Source organism: Pipistrellus kuhlii, unplaced genomic scaffold, assembly GCF_014108245.1.
Source record: "Pipistrellus kuhlii isolate mPipKuh1 unplaced genomic scaffold, mPipKuh1.p scaffold_m20_p_2, whole genome shotgun sequence".
In the NCBI taxonomy this organism is placed as follows: Eukaryota; Metazoa; Chordata; class Mammalia; order Chiroptera; family Vespertilionidae; genus Pipistrellus; species Pipistrellus kuhlii.
In genome coordinates this window covers 129,284,959-129,308,614 of record NW_023425515.1, presented here as the reverse complement: position 1 = coordinate 129,308,614, position 23,656 = coordinate 129,284,959, and the positions used below count along the sequence as shown (strand labels likewise).

The window sequence follows — 23,656 nt, the reverse complement described above, 5'->3', positions numbered from 1 at the left end:
CTCTGTCTCAAGGAGTATTTGGAAACTTACTGCCTTAAGTGTTTTAAAGAAAGTAAAAAGAATAACAAAGCCATTAGAGGAGCTTACCACAGAGGCTTTACTGGGTGGTTCTAATTAATTTATTTATGTTAACTATAAACTAAGATCTCTACAACTTTATCTTTAGCAATAGTTTTCCATTTTTTCTGGTGTAAATCTTTTTTCAAAGTAAAAATAAAAAAATTCTGAGATTTAAGTATTATTGACTGAAATGACAAAAAGCACATGCTTTTTTAAAAATAATTTTACATTACAAATATGCAAGACTATGATTTATTCATTCAATACTAAACGTTTAATGCACCTATGGATTTCCAGACCCTTAGGAAAAACAATATTATACGGAGTTCCACAGCCCAATCAGTTTCTGTAGTTACTCATCTCTTTACCACGAATTTCCCACCACAGGAAGTACCAAATAGCTCAAATAGATTGACATCTTTAAAAATCATTCCTAATTGAGATTTTAAGATTGTGGGACAATGAGTACCTCTCAGAGGAGTTTTAGGGCTTCTAGAGAAATGAGTTTGATCCAATATTTTGGTGCTCTCCCTCCTGACTCGCTATTTAGATAATACTAAAGAAATGTAAAAGCTATAACCCCTCAAGGAGGAGACAACAGCAGAGGATAAATGACAACACAGTTTTGAATAATGGAAAGCAGGTGGACTTCCAGGTTAAGATATCAGACAGATACACACATCTAATTTTGCTACCTCCCCATACTAAACCAAGGATAAAGAAAATTTTTTTCTTGTTCTTTTGTTCTGTTTTTAGAACACAAACCATAAGGTCAGAGAACCACAATTTTGGAAGGTGGAAGTAAAATGTATGAATGGTAACTGAGTAGTCAAATACAGCCAAATAAGTCAGCAGTGTTAACAACTAAGAACAAACCCAGTTTACACTACAGAATCCTCAAAAGGCCTAGGAACCACCAGAACAAAGAGAGGGATAGAGGGCTAGAAACATCGATGAGAGAGAAACATCGACCAACTGCCTCCTGCACACTCCCTACTGGGGATGTGCCTGCAACCAATGTACATGTCCTTGACTGGAATCGAACTTGGAACCCTTCAGCCCACAGACTGACGCTCTATCCACTGAGCCAAACTGGTTTTGGCCATATTATTAAGTTTGTTTTTTTTTAACAATTTTTTAGTGATTTCTTCCTCAGTAGTTCAACTGTCCTGTCATTCTTTTATTTTTCTCTCATGGATGTTCTTTGGAAACTTGTTTAGACCAAGTTAATGGTTTTTTAGGCTTCCTCCACATGAATAGGAGCTCACTTTTTAAAAGAATTATATGTCACCGGGGTGGGGGAGCAAAAGGATTTTCGAGATGCTTAGGTGGGACATAGCCAAAAAAAGGCTGGAAACCACTGGTCTAAATTATTAGGGTAAATCTCTAAATCAGTAAGCCCCATTATAAACTCAGGGCTTCCAAACAGCCTTTAGTCACCATGCTTAATTATGAAGAAACCATAAAAAAATTAATAGACCTCTGTGGAGGGCCTCTACTGCTGAAACTACACTGAGTGACCAGATTATTATGATCTCTGAACGCATAATAATCTGGCCACTCAGAGTGTGTGTGTGTGTGTGTGTACATATATATACACTATATATGTATATTTTATATCTATATATGTGTGTATACATATATACATGTATACATGTATACACGTATATACATATACGTATATATATGTATATATGTGTGTGTGTGTGTATATATATATGTATTAGAGGCCCAGTGCATGAATTCGTGCATGGGTAGGGTCCAGCCAGCCTGGTCAGGGGGGAGGGGACATGGGTGGTTGGCCAGCCTGCCTGCTGGTCGAACTCCTGGTCAAAGGGAGAATTTGCATATTAGCCTTTTATTATGCAGGATATACACTGAGTGGTCAGATTATTATTATTATGCGTTCAGAGATCATAACAATCTGGTCACTCAGTGTATATCTAATAGGGGGGAAGGTAACTTGGGAGAAACTATGCAAAGGAAAGAAAGCTTAAACTACATTTAACATTATCAGGTAAGAGAAGACATGGACATGGCATCCATGAGACAAGAAAAGAGATGGAGGAATAGGTAACTAAGTAAAGGAGGGGGAGCTAAACTTACAGGTCTGCAGAAGGAAATATTGTCAATAAGTGATTCGCCTCACTGACAGACCCTCAGTAAAGCTCAGCACTTGGAAGTCTCCAATTATACAGTCAGTGGGGGAGAGGTATGGAGCTGAAGAGCAGGTTAATGATTTGAAGTCTGCACACAAACCCTCCAGTTTCCCTACCCCACCATTCACCTCTTCTCATTACAGTTAATTTGTGGAAACACAGAAACTCCAGACTCAAGGAGAGAAGAGAGAAGTGATGCTCAAGGGTGAGAGCCAAGGGATGAAGCAGAAGTAGTGCTCCCCCTTTATCCACCTGCCAGTTTATCCTCCTACCTGCAATAAGCCAGTCTGAAAATATTAAACGGAAAATTCCAGAAGTAAACAATTCGTAAGTTTTAAATTGCACGCCGTTCTGAACAGTGTGATGAAATCATGCGCCATCCCACTCTGTCCACTCCATTTCTCCCTGGACATGAATCACCCCTTTGTCCAGTATATTCACGCTGTTTACACAGCCAGACCATTAGTCACTTAGTATCCATCTCAGTTACCAGATCGACTGTGGAAGTATCACAGTGTTCAAGTTACCCTTATTTTATTTAATAATGATCCCAAAGTGCAAGAGTAGTGATGCTGGCAATTCAGATAAACCATGAAAAGCCGAAAAGTGCTTCCTTTAAGTGAAAAGGTATGCCTGTGCAGGGAAAACATAGCATATAGTGTCTAGGATCCAGGACTACCCATGGTTTCAGGCTCCCACTGGGGGGCTGTGGAAGGTATCCCCTATGGATAGGGGGACCACTGTATGTGCAGTGAACGGTAGCTCCCCCCACAGACCACGTCCTTTGCCTAGCTCTCAGAACACTAAAAGCTGGATGGATATTGTACTCCCTCTCCCCCTCACCCCCGTTTAATTTAAATGCCCTCTTTGCATGCAGTCAAATCAACTTTTATCATAGCGCTTTTCCTAGTGGAAGACAAAAGGTCTTTCTCAAATATCTACAACTCCACCTAGGCTCTTAAGTTTCTTAAGGGGAGCAGCAGCATTTTTTAAATATATATTTTATTGATTTCAGAGCGGAAGGGAGAGGAAGAGAGATAGAAACATCAATGGTGAAAGAGAATCATTAATCAGCTACCTTCTGCACACCCACTCCTGGGGATGGAGCCTGCAAGCCCCGCATGTGCCCTGACGGGGAATCGAACTGTAATCTCCTGGTACATAGTTCAACGCTCAACCACTGAGCCGCACTAGCCAGGCCAGAGCAGCATTGTGACTGTCAATATACTAAACACTCTATAAATCTTTAATTGGTCCCAAACACTGGAGATACAATAAATAAATAAATAAAATATAAATAAAAACATTTTTAAACCTTAGGAAACTACCCTGTTTCCCCGAAAATAAGACAGTGTCTTATATTAATTTTTGCTCCCAAAGATGCACTAGATCTTATTTTCAGGGGATGTCTTATTTTTCCATGAAGAAGAATACGGTACACATTTATTGTTAAATGAAAATAAAGGAAATTTATTACCTGTACACGGTACGGTAGTCAACACAAACCAGACAAACTGTGAATTCTACAGTATCAAGAATTTACTCATTTATTCAATGACAATCATGTCATCATCTTCTGGAGCATCATCATAACAATCCAATTCCTGAACTTCCTGGTGAATTTCTTGTGACTCCATTTCTTTCAGAATCAGTGGACCAAATCTCTCATGTTTAGACTAGGGGGGGGGCCTTATATTTCACTAAGAAGGAAAGCTGTAAGTAGGTCTTATTTTCCGAGGATGTCTTATTTTCGGGGAAACACGGTAGAACATAACAAAGTGTATTTGAAGATTAGAGACTTTTTTTCCAGAGGTCCTCACACCAAAAAATCTGTTTTATTTCTATATACCAGCCACAAATGTTTTTAAATATGACTTATAATAACATCAAAAAATATCAAGTACCTAAGAATAAATATCAAAAGGCGTGCAAGACTTTTCCTATGTAATAAAACATTACTGGTGAAAATTTTAAAAGACCTAACCAAATGGAGGAATATACCATTTTCATAAATTGCAAAGCTCAATATTGTTAAGATGACACTTCTTCCCAAATTGATATATAGATTCAATTCTGATTTCCAAAATTTGTAGAAATTAACAAGCGGATAATAAGAAAGTGCCACACATAGCAGAGGGGCAAGGGTGGTATAAACGGTGACCCACAAAGTGAAAAGTACGCACGTGCACACACAACAGCAACAACAATCATCATGAAAATGCAAAATCAAGCCACATTGGTATATCCCAGAACAGCAAAACTTTTAAGAAAGTGAGAAGCATCAGGAAGGATGTGGGGTAACTGGAATATTACTCCCTGCTAATTGGTGCAACCACTTTGGGGAAATGTTCAACCGTGCCTAATATTAAAGTTTTATCATTCACATACCTCACAAACCAACAATTCCACCCCTGCATATAACCCCAACCAAGTTATGCTCTGTTTCTTGATCTGTAATGCCACACTTAGGAAAAAATGCTTTCCCTGTGCACGTAACATTGTGCACTTTTTTCTGTACATCATACTTGGATGATTTTCTAAGATTTCTTTGGCACGAAGTTCTCAGACATCTAAGACTAGTAGTATTTTAGAACAGAAAAGGCCAAAGCTAATACAATTAAAAACAGCTATTAACCTATCAGCCCAGAACTTTACTTTAGTAAAACCTACCGACAGACAATTTCTCTTGATCTTGGTGCAGCACTGGGATTTCTTTCTTTTCAGCAAAGAAAGGAGCTTATTCTTCTACCCCTGTATTCCCCCAGAGAAAAGCCATCTGTGCAAGAAAAAAAAAAAAAATGCTGCTTTTCGAAATCACCTCTGAAAGCAACGGACGGGAGAAAAGCAGCGAAGGAACCTTTCCAAAAGTTCTGATTAACCCTTTGGTGAAAGCATGTCTGTCCAACTGAGTTAGATCTAAGACAACCGAAAGACACAAAAGAAATCACGGCAGCTCTCAAGCGAGCACCAACCAACCCACACCACAACCCAACCTCCCGGAAACGCTGCGGTCCCGCCGAGGCTGGCCCCGCTGTCAGAAGGTGATCCGGGGGCGGCCACGGCCGCGCCCCGAGCGCATCCTCGGGAGACACCGGGCTGGCGCATCACCTGCCGGCCCCCCGGCCCCGCGCGGATCCCCGCGGCCGAGCACGACGCCACCTGCGCTGGGGGCCCCGCCGGGTCACCCGGAGGGAAGGGGCTTCTTCTGCCTGGAGGGCGGGCGTGCGGGGACAGCACCCCACTTCTCCCCCCTCCACACACACACACACACACACACACACACACACACACACACACAGGCACACACGGGATTCCCGAGGAGGCGCCCCGAAGCTGCCCCATCCCGCCACCTCCACCGGCGCGATTCTCCGCCGGCTCCCCCGGGAGAAAGGTCCCTCCCGGGCCGCGGCGGCCACAGGGAACTTAGGCCCCGGCGGCGCCGGACGCGCCCGCCCCGCTCGCGCCGCAAGTTTGGGGACGGGGGGCCCCCACCTCCCCGCCGCGCTCCCCGCGGCACCGGGCACGCGGCCCGCGCGGCTGGCGGGGCGCCGCTCACCTTGGAAACGTTGGGTGGACTCGGCGGTAAACATTAACTTCCCATCCAGCAGGCAGCCGCGCCGCCGCCGTCCCCGCGCCTCGGCCCCGCTCCGCGCTCCGCAGGCCGCCCTCCTGCCCGGCCTGGGGCGCCGGCGCGCTCCGGAGCTCAGGGGCGCCTCCGGCCGCCACGCGCCCCTCCCGCCGCCGCCGCCGCCGTCTCCGCGACGCGACCCCGAGCCGCCTGCCCGCCTGCCCGCCTGGCTGCCTGGCTGCCCCGCTGCCTGCGGGCGCGCGGGCTGCTCCGGGTCCGGCCCGGCAGCGTCGGGAACGCCCAGGGCGCAGGCGCGGCGGGGCCTTAAAGGGCCCGGCCGCCTCCCCCGCAGAAAGGGTCCGAGCCGGGCTGGGGCCGGGCCGGCGGAGAAAAGGAGAAGCCGGAGCGATTGGGCCGTGAGGAACGGGGGGCGGGGAAATCCCTCCTCCTTCAAAGCGCCGGCCCTCGGTCCTACAAATTGCTGACTTCCTCCGGCCTCTCAGAACCGCCCCCGGCCTGGGAGAGCCGCGCCGGGCGCACCCACCCCGCCGGGCCCGGGGCCACCCCGCCCGCGCGCCTGCCTCCCTCCCGGGCCGGCCGCGGCACCGAGGCGGATGCGCAGGTTTCCCGAGGCAGCCCGAGCTCCCCGGGGGTGGCCTGGGTCTCTGTCAGGAACAATAACTAGTGTGTAAAGGGCACTTGTGGTTGCAGATCCTTCCACCATCGGGCCACTCGGCTCGCTGGGTTTCTGCAGGCCCGCAGGGGGGCAGACCCTGGGCACAAACATGTGAGGTCCAGCCGGGCAGCCGTCCAGTATCAACCAGGAAATTCTTAGAAGGAAAGAACGTTCTTAGTAGAAACAACCTACTAATTCCGGTCTAATCGCAGGAAAAACAAGCAAAGAAAAACAATAAAGGCGATCTAAATTATTTTAATGATACATTTATTTTTTTTTAATTTTGGAAAATGCCCTGTAACAATTACACATTTAGAAGTGACAAAATGATAGTAATTATCAGCACACACACACACACACACACACACACACACAAACCCTCAAAATTATTTTCTAACTTAAATTTATAATCTCCAGATGGGGTTCCACTGTAATAAATAAACATTTCAAAAAAAAAGAACTCCATATTTTTAACAAGATTGGTAAACACCAAAAAGAAAAATAGGAAGTTCCACACAGTTAAAATTTTTAAAGCCTGAAATTCTATGAGGCAAATTTTCCCATAAATTTAAACTATGTCATTATTTGAAGTTAATTTCAATTCATTTCACTGCAACTGAGTCCATCTTGTATAAGAAATCTAAGACACAGCTTGATAATCTACCTTTCCCTATTTTTCCTCCTATTTTTCATCTATCAGAAAATCCTGTTGATTTTGCCTCCCAAATTTTCCTTGAATCTGTTTCATCACCATCCTAATCTAAACTACCTTTGGATGGAGAGAGAATACTAATCTCGTCATCTAATTGGTTTACTCACATGCTTCCTGCCCCTCTTTAATGCCTTCTTCACATGGGCCATGTAAGGCTGCATGACCCTGTAAATTCCCAGTACAGACCACTTCAACAGCTTCCCGTTCTGAGACAAAGCCCCTTAACTAACCAGCCCTGCATACTCAGCTGCCTTGCCTGCTCTCCACTTCTCATTGCTCAAGATACACAGCACTGACACTACTTGTATGACTCCTTTGGTGAATTTTCGTTTCCCCTGCTAGACTACCACCTCCATAAAACCTGGAACTTGGTTTTCTTTGGTTCATGGCTGTATTTCCAAGGTTGTTCAATACATATTTGTTTAATCAATGAGTGAAAATAATAGAATGCTACAACTTGAACAAGATGTGACTTAAAGGTTACATATGTCATAGAAGGGCAAACGGTCACAATTTGACATTTGAAACCAGAGTAAAAAGAACTCCAGCTACTTTAAAACTGGCTTTATATCTTTTTAGCTGGGTTGTCACAGATTCTTTGGGTAACCTTCAAACCTGAGTTCTCAAAGCACTTTGCATAAACCCCTGGATGTGACAGCTGTGGGATGGACTCACATGAAACTAATAACATTGGTTGCTCCCATGGAGGAAGACTGGGTGGCTAAGGGACAGCCTGGAAAGGAGTCTTGACTGCCTGCCCTTTTGTACCTTTTCAATTTCAAACCATTGAATATACTGCCTACTCAAAAGTAAATAAATCACACGAAGAATGCACACTGTATGATTCTACTTGTTTGAAATTCTAGAAAAGGCAAAACTAATATTTGTTGGGGGGAAAAAATAACTGGTTGCCTCTGGCTCAGAATTGATGGGGAAGGAACCTGAGGGAACTTTCTGGGTGATAAAAATGGTCTATATCTTGATGGGGTGTGAATTACACAGGTATACTCACTTTGTCAAACATGTACAGTTCACATTTAATGTAAATTTTACCTAAAAACTGTATAAAGTAAATAACACCTATTATTTTTCAAATAAGCTAATACACAGTTGAGGACTCTATGTGTGAGCACTGGCTAAGGGCTGTACCTACGTTTTTTTCTGTTAGTCATCATACTTTCCTCATAAGGCAGTTATTATTATTACCCCCTTGCATATGAGAAAACTGAGACTTAATAAATACCAACTTGCCCCTATTTTTACTCGTGGAAAATGGTGGGGCAGGGCTTTAATCCAGTTCGTCTCATGCCAGTAGTGGTTTAGAATATACTTACCCTCAAGAACTTTGCAATTATTGAAATCATATTTTGTCTTAGGCTTCACAGAAGCCCCAGCACTTTGCATAGTACCTTTTCAGTATATATTGAATAAATGATAAAGAACAAGCTTGGTGTTGATTTTATTGGTACAAATATGTTTTTCATTAATACTGTGTGTGTAGTCTAGTCTAAATAATCAGCACCGATGTGCTAAGTTCCTGAGATGTATTAATCTCAAATGAGGTCATTGGCCTGAGGAGACAAGCGTGTACCATTAGCTCTGAGCTCCCAGCACTACCCCTCATTCATTCCTTTCCTTCACTCACCCCGAGCTCATCAATTTATTTGATGAAACAGCTTACACTTTGATTTTTCTTTCACTGAAATAGCTAAATCTAACCAGAGAAATAGCTCGTTCTAACCTCTCACAAGCACTTGAGCTCTTGCGTAAGTGAAATTCCATTGTGTGAATTCCACACCATCACCACCTCTGCTCTTCACAGTCTGGAACTTCGAACTACAATAGACGATAGATGAAGAATGGGTGCAGTGAGCAGTGCCTCTTCAGGAAAGTTTAACTTAAGGTACATTCAGTTGGCAGTTCAAAGTTGTCTGTGCTCAAATGCTGCACGCACTCAACATTGCTTTGTGCCACTGTCACAGAAAGGGAGGTCTGAGCTCTCTCTCAATCTGGCAAGAACAGCATTCTCTCAAGTGCTAAGGTGTTTTATAAGTCAGCCTGGTGAACCTCACTGCTCAAGAAAGGGAAAGCAAGAGAGCCATTCCTCTGAGACGCAAAAACTGTCCAGGGGATGAAGAGGGACTCACCGGTGGAGTCAAGCCACTGATGAACAGCCCCCCACCCTCACCCTGGCAGCTGGCATTGGGCTTCCATGGAGAATAAGGAAGAACCTCCCCATGACATTCCAGGGTTGCTGTGTCCAAAACAGCATGTTTAAACTTCAATTAAAAGTTCAGTTTCGGTCACTCATTTCACTTTAAGTTTAAACTTCAATTAAAAGTTCAGTTTCGGTCACTCATTTCAAGTCAAAGTGCTCAATAATAGCCACATGTGGCCACGAGCTGCTATCTTGCACAGCACCAATACAGGACATTTCCATCCATCAGGAAGTTCTCTTGGCAGCACTGTTCTAGAAAAAGGAAACAACACTCCATTGAGACTAGCAGCTAATGTTAAAAAAAAAAAAAAAAAAAAAAAAAAAAAAATGAAGGCCAACAATAAAATAGCCAACAAAGCACTTGGCTCTTTGCTTTCCACAACACGATAGCAAAAGGCAATCAAGCACAAAAGCTGTGGCCTCCCCATGTACTGAGATTCTAAGAATGGCTTTAGCCTCACCAGTTTACCTCGGTCACATTCCATTGCGTGCGAGGCTCACGTTCTTAGGAAAGAAGACAGTTCTGTTGACATCCCTTGGCACTTGTCTACAGGTGGAAACTGGATCTATCACAGTTGTGGCAAAGAACAGGCTCTCTGGCTCTGGAGTTTAGACATGGTTTCTTTGTGATATTAAGATATTCACACTATCAACCCAATACAGCTTTTGAAATTGTACCACCAAAATGGGACATCAATAGGTTGCCAGTTTCCACCCCACCCACCAAAAGGAGAAGTTCATTCTTTCCTTGACTTTCTGAAATATCTATGTTAAAGCAAGATAAAATATAGGGCAACTAGAGTAGTAATTCCACTTAAACTTTCCAATTATCTGGGAGTTAGTAGCCTCTATATTAATGCAAGTGACTAGATTATGACCTAAAATTTCAAGTATGTCTACCAAAAGTGTGCTCAACCTCTTCGAGCTCCAAACTTCTCATCCATAAACTGGAGATAATTGTAACAATATCTACTTAAGTACTAAAGTGACAATTAAAAAAATCATATATGCAAGATACAAAGCATTCAACAAATGGCAGCTGTTATAATTGCTATTAGCCAAAGCCACAAAGCACCAACGTGCAAAATTTAAAAGACAGATTTTTAAAAATGACTCTGAAGTACAAAAATCCTGACTTTACCACCTGCTAATTGTCTCGCTTTTCTCCTCTGTGAGCTTCAGCTTCTTAATCAGGCAACTACCGGATAAGCGTTGCTAACAGCAGATGTGTTGGTAAAATGTGTTATTTTATGTGAAAATGGTTTAATAACAGTAAGTCTGGCCCAATTCCACAGAAACGATAAGGAAACTATGTTAGGAAGGTGTTGCTTTACAGTAAATTTAATTTAGCTTTTATTAGGGACTGCACTCCTCAACATGACTGGGAAGCAACCACTGCGGATGTCATCGCTGAAAAGCCACACAATCATCAACATTGCCACCACATAGACTTTGTGAGCTAATGCTGTGGTAACCAGCCGTCTTAGTCAGCGACTCTTCTCCACATGAGAAATTTGAAGCCTGTACAGACACGTCAGGTCTCCTCTGAGAATGTGCATTAGAAAAAGATAGCCAGCAGGCACTTACAGCAAAGAGAGGAATGCTATCGAATTACAAAAAGTCGGTTACTAATAGACCTTCCTTACAGGCTTGGAATTAAAGCTAACACTTCATAAATTCTTGTTCTTCACTCAAGTGGCCACAATACAATGAGATAATATTCTTAAAATAAAACTGAAGAAATGTTAACAAGCTGTTCTTGTGTTTTGAAGATTAAGGAAAAAACAAACGAATACCTAACTCAATAACAAAATATTTCCTGTTGCAGTAAATGCATTTTTATATGTTAATATAAAATTAAATGTTTCAGACGTTTACCTTTTTCCCCCTAGAGTTCCTAAAGGCAGCAGTCATTTTGGTGGTAACCATGATAAGCAGAGAAAACAGAGAGACCAGGGATTTGAGTGGAATTTATAGCTGACTCACAGGGAGTGTTTACAGCGACATTGCCACTGAGATCCACCCACTTTACACCCTTTCATTTCCACCCTTCAATTTTGTTAGGTAGAAACGTTAGGAGAAGCTGGGAATGTGGAGGACTAGGAAAGCAGTAACCTAAGTTGTTTGGTCTTATGAGTGCTAATTGACTTTGTTTTTCTTCCTCCTTTCTCTCTCCCTCCCTCCTTTTCTTCCTCTCTAAATGACAACTCTATGTTAACTGTGAATGTGTTTGGGGTGCTGACACTGAGACATTGGCTACAAGTTTCTATATATATTAGGTAGTTTCAACTCTTAGAACTTGATGCTAGACAGAAATATTGATTAGGGTAAATTTTATTTATTTTTTTGGTTATGTTTTTACTCTTTAACTGAGGTTATAGAACACTGCAGGCTTTTGTGTTTTAGAAATGGGTGTTGCACTTGTGTTACTCAAGGCTATTAACTGAGAATTTACTATAAAATACAGAAGCAAGTAATATGCTAGTACCTTGTGAGAGACATCAAAATAACACTATTCCATTATCCATTATTATTTCATTCTCTTGAAAGAGATCTGATAAAGTATATTAGTTTTATTTTTTTATAAACCTTTATTGTTCATATTATTACAAAAGTTCCTCATTTTCTCCCCCTCCACCAGGTTCCTACCCCACCCTCTGCCCTTTCCCCATTGTCCTCATCCATAGGTGCTCAGTTTATGTTCAGTCTCTTCCCACACTCCCCACTCCTCTTTTCCCTGAGAATCATCAGTCCACTCCCCTTCTATACCTCTGATTCTATTATATTCACCAGTTAATATTGTTCATCAGGTTTTTTAATTCCCTTGGTTTTTAGAATCACTTGTTGATAGTTATGTATTTGTTGTTCATAATTTTTATCTTTATTTTCTTCCTCTTCCTAAAGAACCCCCTTCAGCAATTCATATAATTCTGGTTTGGCGGTGATGAACTCCTTTAGCTTTTTTTTTTATTTTTTATTAGTGAAGCTCTTTATCTGGCCTTCAATTCTGAGTGATAGCTTTGCTGGATAGATTATTTTTGTCTGTAGGTTCTTGCCATTCATCACCTTGAATATTTCTTGCCATTCCTGTCTGGCCTGCATGGTTTCTGTTGAGAAATCAGCTGACAATCGTATGGGTGCTCCTTTATAGGTAACTACCTGCTTTGCTCTTGCTGCTTTTAATATTCTCTCTTTGTCTTTTGCTCTTGGAATTTTAATTATGATGTGTCTTGGTGTGGTCCTCTTTGGATTCCTTTTGTTTTGGGTTCTGTGCGTTTCCTGGACTTGTAGGTCTGATTCTTTCACCAGGTGGAGGAAGTTTTCTGTCACTATTTCTTTTAGTATGTTTTCAGTATCTTGCTCTCTCTCTTCTTCTGGGATCCCCATAATTCTGATGTTGGTTCGCTTGAAGTTGTCCCAGAGGTTTCTTACATTATCTTCAACTTTCTGGATTTTCTTGTCTTCTTGCTTCTGCGGAGGAGTAACTTCTGGCTCTTTATGTTCCAAATCTTTGGCTTGATTCTTGTGATCTTCCATTCTGTTTTTAGGCCCTGAGAGACTGGGGAGGAGGGGGGGACGAATAGGGTGGAATGCCACTTCCTCCAACCCCCCCTCCCCCTTACTCATGCCTGTGTATGCAAATAAAACTCCATCTTTGTTTGGTTAATTTGCATTGATTGGCTGGTGGGTGTAGTGTAGTGGAGGTATGGTCAATTTACACGTTTGTCTATTATTAGGTAAGACATATATATATATATATATGGAGAGAGAGAGAGAGAGAGAGAGAGAGAGAGACTACAAGAAACCCATCTCAGAAAGAAAGATACACACAAACTAAAAGTAAAGGGAAAGAAAAATATTTATATCAGATAAAATAGAATTTATAACAATGGATATAATAGAAGACAAAGAAGAATAGTACATAATGATAAAGGGGGCAATCCAATAAGAGAATATAACCATTGTAAACATTTATGTATCCAACATAGGACCACCTAAACATATAAAGAAAATCTTGATGGACATAAAGGGAGAGATTGACAGTAGCACAGTCATAGTAGGAGATTTTAATGAGGCAAAAAGACAATCCATTGAATGGGAGAACATATTTGCCAATGATACATCTCATTAGGGGTTAATATCCAAAATGTATAAAGAACTTATACAACTCCAAAACAAACAATCCAATTAAGAAATGGGCAAAGGACCTAAATAGACATTTCTCCAAAGACATGCAGATGGCCAAAAGACATTTGAAAAGATGCTCAACATTACCAATCATCAGAGAAATATACAATAAAACCACCGTAAGATATCACCTCAATACAGAAAACAGTATGGAATTTCCTCAAAAAATTAAAAATGAAACTTCTGTTTGACCCAGCAATCCCACTTCTAGGAATATATCCTTAAAAAAACAAAACATCAATCAGAAAGAACATATGCACTTGTATATTCATAGCAGCATTATTTACAATAGCTAAGATTTGGAAACAGCCCATCAGTAGCTGAATGGATAAAAAGCTGTGAACATTTACACTATGAAATACTATAAACCTGTAAAAAAAAAAAAAAAAAAAAAAAAAAAAAAAAAAAAAAAAGAAGCAGCAGCAGCAGAAGAAGAAAATCTCTTACCCTTTGGGACAGCATGAATGGATCTGGAAAGATTATGCTAACTGGAATAAGCCAATCTGAGAAAGACAAATATCACACGATCTCACTATTTGTGGAATCTAATGAACAAAATGAACTGACCAACAAAATAAGACCCAAAGCATGGAGGCATGGAACAGACTGACACACCTCAATGCGGGGTGTGGGGACGAGAAGGGATAAACCAAAGACCTTATATACTTATGTGCAAAGCCCATGGGCCCGGGCGATAGGGTAGTGAAGAACTGAGGGGGTGTGTAGGATTGGTAGGAGGGTGATAAAGGGGGTGTGGAGATGGGAGCTATCTGTAATACTATCGTATCAACAATAAAAAATATATTAAAAAGTGTTTCTCACTTTGGCAATCCACACTGGCTGTGTGTGTTAGGCTTCCCTTTATTCAGAATGTCTTCAAAGCATAGTAATGCCTTATTTTTCAGTACTTTTAAGCAGAGTGTAAAATGAGTGGTTTTTGAGTCATTTGACAAGTTGAGTTTTTAATTTCTGAATCATTTATATGAGTAATGTCTACACAAATTCTCCTTAAGTAACTACTTCATTGCCCAGATGCAGCAATTAGTTTATCTGAGGTGTGTTTTTTTTTTTAATATATATTTTATTGATTTTGTTCAGAGAGGAAGGGAGAGAGATAGAGAGTTAGAAACATTGATGAGAGAGAGTCATCGATCAGCTGCCTCTTGCACAACCCCTACTGGAGATATGTCCGCAACCAAGGTACATGCCCTTGACCAGAATCGAACCCGGGACCCTTCAGTCCCCAATTCGATGCTCTATCCATTGAGCCAAACCGGTTTTGGCAGTTTATCTAAGTTTTAATTAATAGCTGGGTGCCTTGCGACTCTAAAACAGCAACTTCCAACTCTCATCCCAATCACTATGCTATATATACTTATCTCATTTATTATTATTATTAGTAGTAGTAGTAGTAGTAGTAGTAGTATTTTAATCCTCACCAGAATGTATGCTTTATTTTAAAGAGGGAGGAAGGGAGAGAAGGAAAGAGAAATATTGATCTGTTGCTTCCCATATTCACCCTAACCAGGAATCAAACTTGCAACCTGGGTATATGCCCTGAATGGGAATCAAACCCAAAATCCTTCAGTACATGAGAGGGTGCTCCAACCGAGCCAAAATGGCCAGGGTTAGAATAATTTCAAAAACACAGCCAGTACTTGACATTAATCAGAAAGAAAGTCCATCCTTAAAGTCCTTAGGGGTTGAGGGAGATTTTTGTTCTTCATGCATTTTGTAGACATTTACCTAGTGTCCAGAGCCACTAAGGAATAGGAGGCTGGGAGGGCCTGCCTTCCTGCAGTGATTCTGGTACCTCACCCTTCAGTCTTTAGTCTAATTATTATATAAAGTCCCTGAGCCATGAAGAAAGTGGCACCTCTGACTGCTCTTCTCAGTGAATCCCAGCCGGTCACAGAGGAAGGGTGGGGTAGAGTAAGCATTTCACAGTGGAAGAAGATCCTCAGCAATAGTGAAGTGAAAGTTCTCTGGAGGCACCAGGCCCAGCTTTGTAGATACTTTGGATTGCACATTAGTTGAGGGACTCCCACTTCCTGTGGAAATTCGAACTGGGTCTAGCGAACTATTTAGAGCATCTAGTTTTCTTAGAATCTCTCTTGCCCTATATTCTTCCTTTCATTCTCTCTGTTGAATTTTCTAAAACTCTTACATTGATCTATGACCCATGCGTCAGTCCGAGTCCTCCAGAGAAACAGAACCAATAGGGTATACACACACACACACACACACACACACACACACACACACACACACACTCCTTTAGTTTATGGAATTGGCTAGTCTGAAATCTATAGGGCGGGTTGGTAAACTGGAAAAGCAGCCAGGAGTTAATGTTGCAGTTAAAAGTTCAAAATGTGTAGGGCAGACTGGCAGACTAAGACCTCAAGCAGGATTTTATGCTGCATTCTTGAGGTATAATTTCTTCTCTAGGAAGCTGTTTTTGTTCCTAAGGCCTTTAACTGATAAGAAAAGGCCTATTCACATTCTCAAGGGTTATCTCTTTTCCTTAAGGCCGATTGTACAGACTAGCTTTATCTATGAAATGCCTTCACAGCAACACCTACATGAGTGGGTTTGATTGCATAATTGAATACCTTCGTCTAGCCAAGTTGACACCTAAGAAAAACCATCAGACCCCACATGAAAATAATTACAAAAATAGCTATAATTTATTGGGCATTTATAATGTGCCAAGAATAATACTAGGCATTTCACATGAACTATATTATTTAATACCCACAACAACACACGAGAAAAATATTATTAATCCTATTTTACAGATGTAGAAACAGGCTAAACAATTTGCTTAAATTCACACAATGAGTAAGCCATTGAGTCAGGACTCAAACCTGAGCCTGCTCACTCCTAACAAGTCCACGTTCTAGAAAATCCCTTTGGTCTCTGACAGATCTCCTATGCTTGCTTAGTCCCCACATGTCTAGTAATCATGGAAACTACCTCAAAGCTGAGAGTCCTAGGTCTGAGAGTGACCAGCACATTCACGGCCATCCTCAGGACTAGCTCTGTTTCTAAGACCACACGAATTTCCAAAGAATTCCAGCAGTGTGGTTAAGCAACTGTGGTTAAGAGTGAAGCAGGTAGGCCAGCCCAACCACTCACTCTGGTTTTGAAAACAACACTGTCAGCCCTGCTGGTGTTGCTCAGTGGTTGAGAGTTGACCCATGACAGGAGGTCATGGTTCCATTCCTAGTTAGGGTACATTTCTAGGTTGCAGGCTCCATCCCCATTAGTGGGTATGCAGGAGGCAGCTGATCAATGATTCTCTCTCATCACTGATATTTCTCTCTCTCTCTTTCTCTCTCTCTCCCCCTCTGAAATCAATAAAAGTTTTTTTTAAAGAATGAAAGCAGCACCCTCAGACTGAAGTTTCCACTTCCCACTTTAGAGAAATGTCTAATATTGTGCGGATTCATAATCTGCTGTGCTATCAGGATTTTGCATATGGACTCTCTCAACTCAGTGGTTGGCAAACTGTGGCTCACGAGCCACATGCGGCTCTTTGGCCCTTTGAGTGTGGCTCTTCCACAAAATACCACGACCTGGGCGAGTCTGTTTTGAAGAATTGGCATTAGAAGAGGTTTAAGTTTTAAAAATTTGGCTCTCAAAAGAAATTTCAATCATACTGTTGATATTTGGCTCTGTTGACTAACGAGTTTGCCAACCACTGTCTTAACTACTAACATTTCATTAGAAACTAACATTTCATTTAGTTTCATTAGAAACTAAATCCTTCAAGTTTCTAATTATTTCTCTCTTTTTATGATTATCAGAAGTCCATTGCTCCCATATTTTCTCCTTCATAATCTCATTCAAAACCCCTCTTCCAAGGAAAAGAATATTTAAAATTATTCACTTCAAAAAAAAATTATTCACTCCAATATTTACATTTGAGTGATATTTACACTTGAGTGAAACCTTTCATAAATGATTAGATTTCTAACAGTTGAGGAGGCATTGAAGTTGTGGTGTCATCCCAATCATAGTTAAATGCTGATGAGAACCTGTTATTTCCATGGAGGCTTCTAGTTGTGGTTTTCTAACCAATCCCTTGCCTGCCGTGTTAATGTCTAGACCTATTCAAGAGAAACTCCCTTTGTGCTTAGGTCCCGCACTGGACCTGTATCAATTTCAAGAGATAAACCTGAAAACCAAGAAGATTATAAAACAGTGTAAGAACTGGGCTTATATGTATTTCCACCAATACTGTTAATAAGAATGAATATTAAGTATTTCTTTTTTTTTAATATTTACCACCTTCTTTTCTTTTCTTTTCTTTTTTTTTTAAATATATTTTATTGATTTTGTACAGAGAGGAAGGGAGAGAGATAGAGAGCCAGAAACATCGATGAGAGAGAGTCATCGATCAGCTGCCTCTTGCACACCCCCTACTGGGGATATGCCCGCAACCAAGGTACATGCCCTTGACCAGAATCGAACCCGGGACCCTTCAGTCCCCAAGCCGACGCTCTATCCATTGAGCCAAACCGGTCCCGGCAAAGTGGTCCCTCACAAGAATGAATATTAAGTATTTCTTTAATCCTCACAGTAACTTGGGAAACTACCTCAGATAGATAATTATTGCTATTTTACAGATAAAGAATAAAGAAGTAGTGAGTGGCAGAGCCATATTGAAATCTAGAACATATTCACTATTAAAACCCAGGACTTAACAAGTACAGTAAGACATCCATCCAAGAGAAACAGGGTACAGAGAAATAATGTGTGAAAGCAACAGAATTCGCTCTGGGAGATTTATTAAAGTTGACTCTTGGGTACATCAAAATTCCAGTCTTAGGTTCTGATTTCTAACAGTTACTTACTTTTATTTTTTAATACATTTTTATTGATTTCAGAAAGGGAGAGTGAGAGAGAGATAGAAACATAAATGATGATACAGAACCATTGATCAGCTACCTCCTGCAGGCCCCACACTGGGGATCGAACCTGCAAAGTGACTGAGAATTGAACCAGTGACCTCCTGGTTCATAGGTCAATGCTCAACCATTGAGCCACACCAGCTGAGCTAACAGTTACCTACTTTTAGAAATGAGATGTGTTTCTGCAAAATTTGGGTTTGGGAGAGGGAATTTTAAAAAAACCAACCAGTAGATTTTAAGGTAATACAAAACAGTCAACTCATATAATTATGGGTTTTAAATTTCCAAATTATAAGGTTAGTCAATAGTTACCTTCCTTTTAAGGCTTGAAAATTTGTGTTAGGCAGTGCTTTCTTTTCCCAAAAGAACTCTCTCTCTGAGGATTACTTCAGTTGTGAGCAGGGGAACCTGCTTTCTCCACAGAGAACTCACTCCCCAGTTTCTGAGATTTGTAAAATCCAATGTTCTGACTTAGATTTTTGTTCAGATCCATTGGCTCATGATCATCTCTGTCTTATATATTTTTGTTCCTCTTTCATTAATGCCTTCCCAGAACTCAGCTCCCCACCCCTTCCCCCAAGCTTTCATTAGAAATTCACTTCCCCAAAGAGTTTGTAAATTTTAGTAGATGTCACAGAAGATATGTGTGGTCATAAGAGGGCCATTTCAATGTCACTTTCCTCTCTTTCTCCTGTCCCCTTTCTCTCATCCACTCTACTCCTTTTCAGAAGCAAAGCAGATTCTTCACCTGCTCTCTGCAGAGCAACTTAGCATGCTTGGTGCTTGAACCCTTCACACCAGCACTTTATCCAGGTATTTCTTCCAGCAAATACTGTGTTCTCCCTGAGAATAATTCTCTGGTAGGAAAAAAAAAGTATCTACTCTATTGTTGAGAAAAGTCTCTCTTGGTTCTGGGAAAAATGAGTTATTGTATGATTTTTTTTTTTTAAACAAATGTGTCTGTCAAGTAATGGTGACAGGAAAATTTGAAAAGTCTCTTATCTAGAAAGTCATATTAATTTTATACTTTTGATGGATGAAAAATTACTCTGAGTGATTTTAAAACAAAGCCATTTTAGACCTTTTTTTTTTTTTGATTGGACCTTTAACTGTGATTGGGATGACACCATGTTTAATGATTACTTAATGATAAAACAAACCAAAGAAAGTACACACAGTGAACGAAAGGCAAACATTCCATTTTAGTAGAGAAGTTAAAGCTATAGCTATTATACTTGTGCTCATACTAATGCTGAGGAGAACCTGTTATTTCAATGTAAACATTCTAATTACACAGGTGAGACTTGAAGTAGGGCAAAGTTCAAAGGCTCTCAATTGCACCTACTCAGAAACTGAAGATAGGACTGTAGACATCAAACCACACCAGCAAGCCAACTGTTGTGGGTCACTGCAGATAACTTAAGTGATGGCTTTAGGATTCCTACATAGCAGAGATGTAGGGCAGCTTTCTGAGTGGGAAGGCAGGATGAGGGAACAGGTCTTAAAGCTGCATTTACATAGCAGCTCTTTACACAAATTGAGTAATACTAATTGTCTATATCAGTGACTGCAGTGCCAGTGAGGTCTGTGAGGATGCTAGTGCCCATTCTTCTTTGATGCTACCCAGGCCCTGAGGCCTGAAATAATCGGGAGGCTTTCCAATTCATTGGTTTCAAACTTGAAGCCAGACTGATCTAATCTCTTAAAGTCCTCAGAATATACAAATTACTACTACTGAGCCTCAGATAATCTTGAAAGGGTGCCCAACCCTGAACTGGTCTTTGCTTCAGCCAAAGACTGGCAGAGGGGCAAAAATTAGCAGACGTTGGGAATAGGAGATACAATGCATTCCATGCTGAAGAGAGTGTCTGTCTGTGCATTAGAGAAGATTGAAATACAAAGGACACTTGTGACATACCCTAGGTTGTCCCATATTTTAGGGTCAAACTCAGAAGCACACATAAATGCACTTGTATAACACCCATGATTTCCTATGCTTACTTCCTAGTTTTAGGATAATAACACTGAATTGTGAAGTCTCTTACTGACACCTACTGATTCCGTCATTAACTACCTTCTCTTCCTGAGACATTTTCCCCATCCCCCGATACACGAATGATCACACAGACACACGGACACACTGTCCAACTGACCTGCTCCTGCCCCGCCATCATTAGAAAGGACTCTTTACAAACTTCTCCCAGCCTTTCACTTGTATCTTACTCCCTTACTTGCCAATTTTTGGGACAGTAACCAGTAGCTTCACCCTCATCTAGATGGAGAGAAGTAGGCAATTTGTTTACTTCCTTTTTGCCTTACACGTCTTGATTACAGCATTGTCTTCCAGCAGTTTTCTGGCCACACTCCTCCTCCTGGTGCACAGAGGCACTGCAACCAATACCAACCTACATATAATCAACCATAAACTTATGTATGTAAGAAAATACTGCACATAAATTAAAAGATGAGAAATAGCCCAGGGGAAAGAGTTAGTGTTCTTACTACATAAAGAACACCTACAAGTCAACAGGGAAAGAGACTAACAAGTCAATAGAAAAACTGATAGATTACAAACAAGTAGTTCCCAAAGTTTGCTCAGATGGTATCAGCAAAGGCCAGAATTTTAAGCCATGTCTGTCTAACTCCACAAAAGGACAATTTGGGAGGGAAAAGGTAGGTTATGAATTGGAACGTTTTGGGTGTGTGGTCATATACATTTATTGACTTTTTTATTGCTATTTTAAAATGTAATTGTTTTATAGTGGTGGAAAGAAAAGAGCAAGAATTCAGTCCTGGTTGAAGTTCCTTTTGTGAAAAGTGGTTCTAGAAGCTGGAGAAGAGGTGCAGGAGGCAGAACCAGAAGTAAAGTCCAGAGAGAAACTTAGTTTTTTTCCTGAGGTTTTCTAAGCACACCTTTTTAACATGAGCCCAAGAGAAAGTGGTTTATTGTGTAGCACAGTTTCATACACTCCAGTGTGTTTGTTGTTATTACTACTTTTCGGTTTCTCCAAGATTGGTCTCATTAGCATAGCAGATTGTGTTTTTAGAAGATGTGGCTACAACAATCTCTCCCATTCTGCATGTGCTTCTGGAACCGTGCCCCTCTCCCATTCAGAGTTCAGAGGCAAACTCCATGTCTCCTCCCCTTGGGCGAGTCTCTGTGACTGCCCTGACCAGTAGGGGTCTGCGGAGATCACGCTGTGCCATGCACTTCTGCCTTGTTCTCCTGGAGCCTCAGTGTTGAAACCCAGCCTCCATCCCGTGAGTAAGCGCTGACGTCACTCAGAGGCCCGCATGGAGGGGCGCCACGCTCCTTGGCTACAGCAGGATCCAACTTACCAGCCACGTGAGTGACCCGTCTTCAATGCGGATGCTTCCGGCCCCGTTCAGGGGCTTCAGCTGATGCCAAATGCTGCAGAGAGAAGTCGTCCAGATTGAGCCCTACCCAAATCGCAGATTCATGTGTAAAACAAATGAGCGCTCTTCTTTTAAGCCTCTGTGTTTTGAGGTAGATCGTATATCAACTGATAAATGTCATGATTAGAACAAATGATCAGAGATTATGGTGTGCCTACCGTAATATCACACTAGTTTCATTTACTCATTCAATTTATTTTGTACCAAGATCTTTGTGCAGGGGATTCAGCAGTGATTGCGAGAGGTAATGTTCCCTCCCTGTCTCGGTGGAGTGCTTTCCGTAGGGAGTGCCAACCGACTATAAACAAATTAACAAATAGACTTTAATTGCTAGGTGGTAGTAAATGCTGTGGGTAAAAAGCAGGATATTTTCAATGGAGTGGTCAGGAAAAGGCCTTTCTGTAAAGAAGACAATTGAATGGAGGCCTGAGGGAAGTAAGGCAGCAGCACATCAATGACTAGGGCATGAGCAGTCAAGACAAAGGGCATAGTGAGTGCTAAGGCTCTGACCGGTGTGGCTGAGAGGCCAGCACTTTGGAGTAGAAAGAGAAAGGGACAGAACGAGAAGTGAAGTCAGAGAAACATGGGTGGAGGGTGGTCAGAGCACGTAGGGCTTCAGAGAATGTGGTGAGAACTTTGGCCGTTGGAGGGTTTTGAGGACAGGATTTTTAAAAGATCAGCCTTATTGTATAGGAAATTGTAGGCGTGCAAGGTTCGAAGCAGATAGATGTGTTCATTGGTTAACGCAATGATCCAAGTAACAGATGATAGTAGCTTGGACCAGGACATGAAAAGTGATCAGATATTTTATATATGTACATATTTAAAGTATAGCCACTAGGATATGGATGTGAAACTTGATTAAAAGAGGGGCAACAAGTATGACCAAGGTGTTTTTTTTTGTTGTTTTATAGCAAGTACATGTAATGTATTTGTCCTGTTTCCTCTGTTGGAGATCCGGAATCGCTCTGTGTATTCAAACACTCATACAAAGTGTATGATGTCAGTAGCAAATGCCATTCAAGACACTAGGCCTTTAAGCATGAACTCTCCAAGATGCTGACCCACACAGAAATGCAGGAGTGAATCAGCATTGTGACTGTCACTTTGAAGTTGTCTTTAACATATATATATAACATATATTTTTTTTTTCAATATTTCATTGAAAAAGTTGACCCAGGAGACAGGGAGGATCCAGACGTTGGCTTTACTGTCATGTACTAAGGGGAGATTCAGTCACAACAATTTATGTTGTTTCTCCCAAAAAACTTAATGTCTTTCATGTGTATATCTTGGATCCTCCTTATATGCCCAAAGTAACTAAAGAAGGGGACAGATTTTATTAGTGTCATTTAATAAGTGGAATCCCAAAAGCATTTATGGAGTTTGTATTTTAAGAAAACAAAGACAAAATAGGATTATGGTCACTTTTGATGATTCCAGGAAAGCTATAGAAACATCATTTTAATTTCCAGGCAGGTTTCTTACCACCGAATACACTCCTAGTCAACTGCTTCTTGCCCTTTATTTCAGAACCTCCTCCATGTTGTGGCAATGAGAGATTTTTAAGGCAAGCTGGATGGATAATGGCTGTTTTTAAAGCAGCACTGACTTACAAAGGTTAGTAAGCCCTAGACTTTTCTAACTTTTTCTTTTTTTTTAATATATTTTATTGATTTTGTACAGAGAGGAAGGGAGAGAGATAGAGAGTTAGAAACATCGATGAGAGTCATCAATCAGCT

At 41.2% G+C, this 23,656-nt stretch overlaps 1 protein-coding gene across 2 annotated transcripts in view; it reads right to left on the bottom strand.

Annotated features, from left to right (window-relative positions):
• The window catches only part of EVI5 (ecotropic viral integration site 5), a 164,334-nt gene extending 158,412 nt beyond the window's left edge, over nucleotides 1-5,922 (bottom strand). The window contains exon 1 of one of the 2 annotated variants that reach the window (XM_036444102.2): nucleotides 5,776-5,922. The gene's annotated coding sequence lies outside the window, so the exon portion shown is untranslated. Of the gene's footprint in view, nucleotides 1-4,889; nucleotides 4,974-5,775 lie in introns of those variants that run through there. The other variant, XM_045584340.1, reaches the window with a different exon arrangement.
• Nucleotides 5,923-23,656: the final 17,734 nt, after the last annotated feature.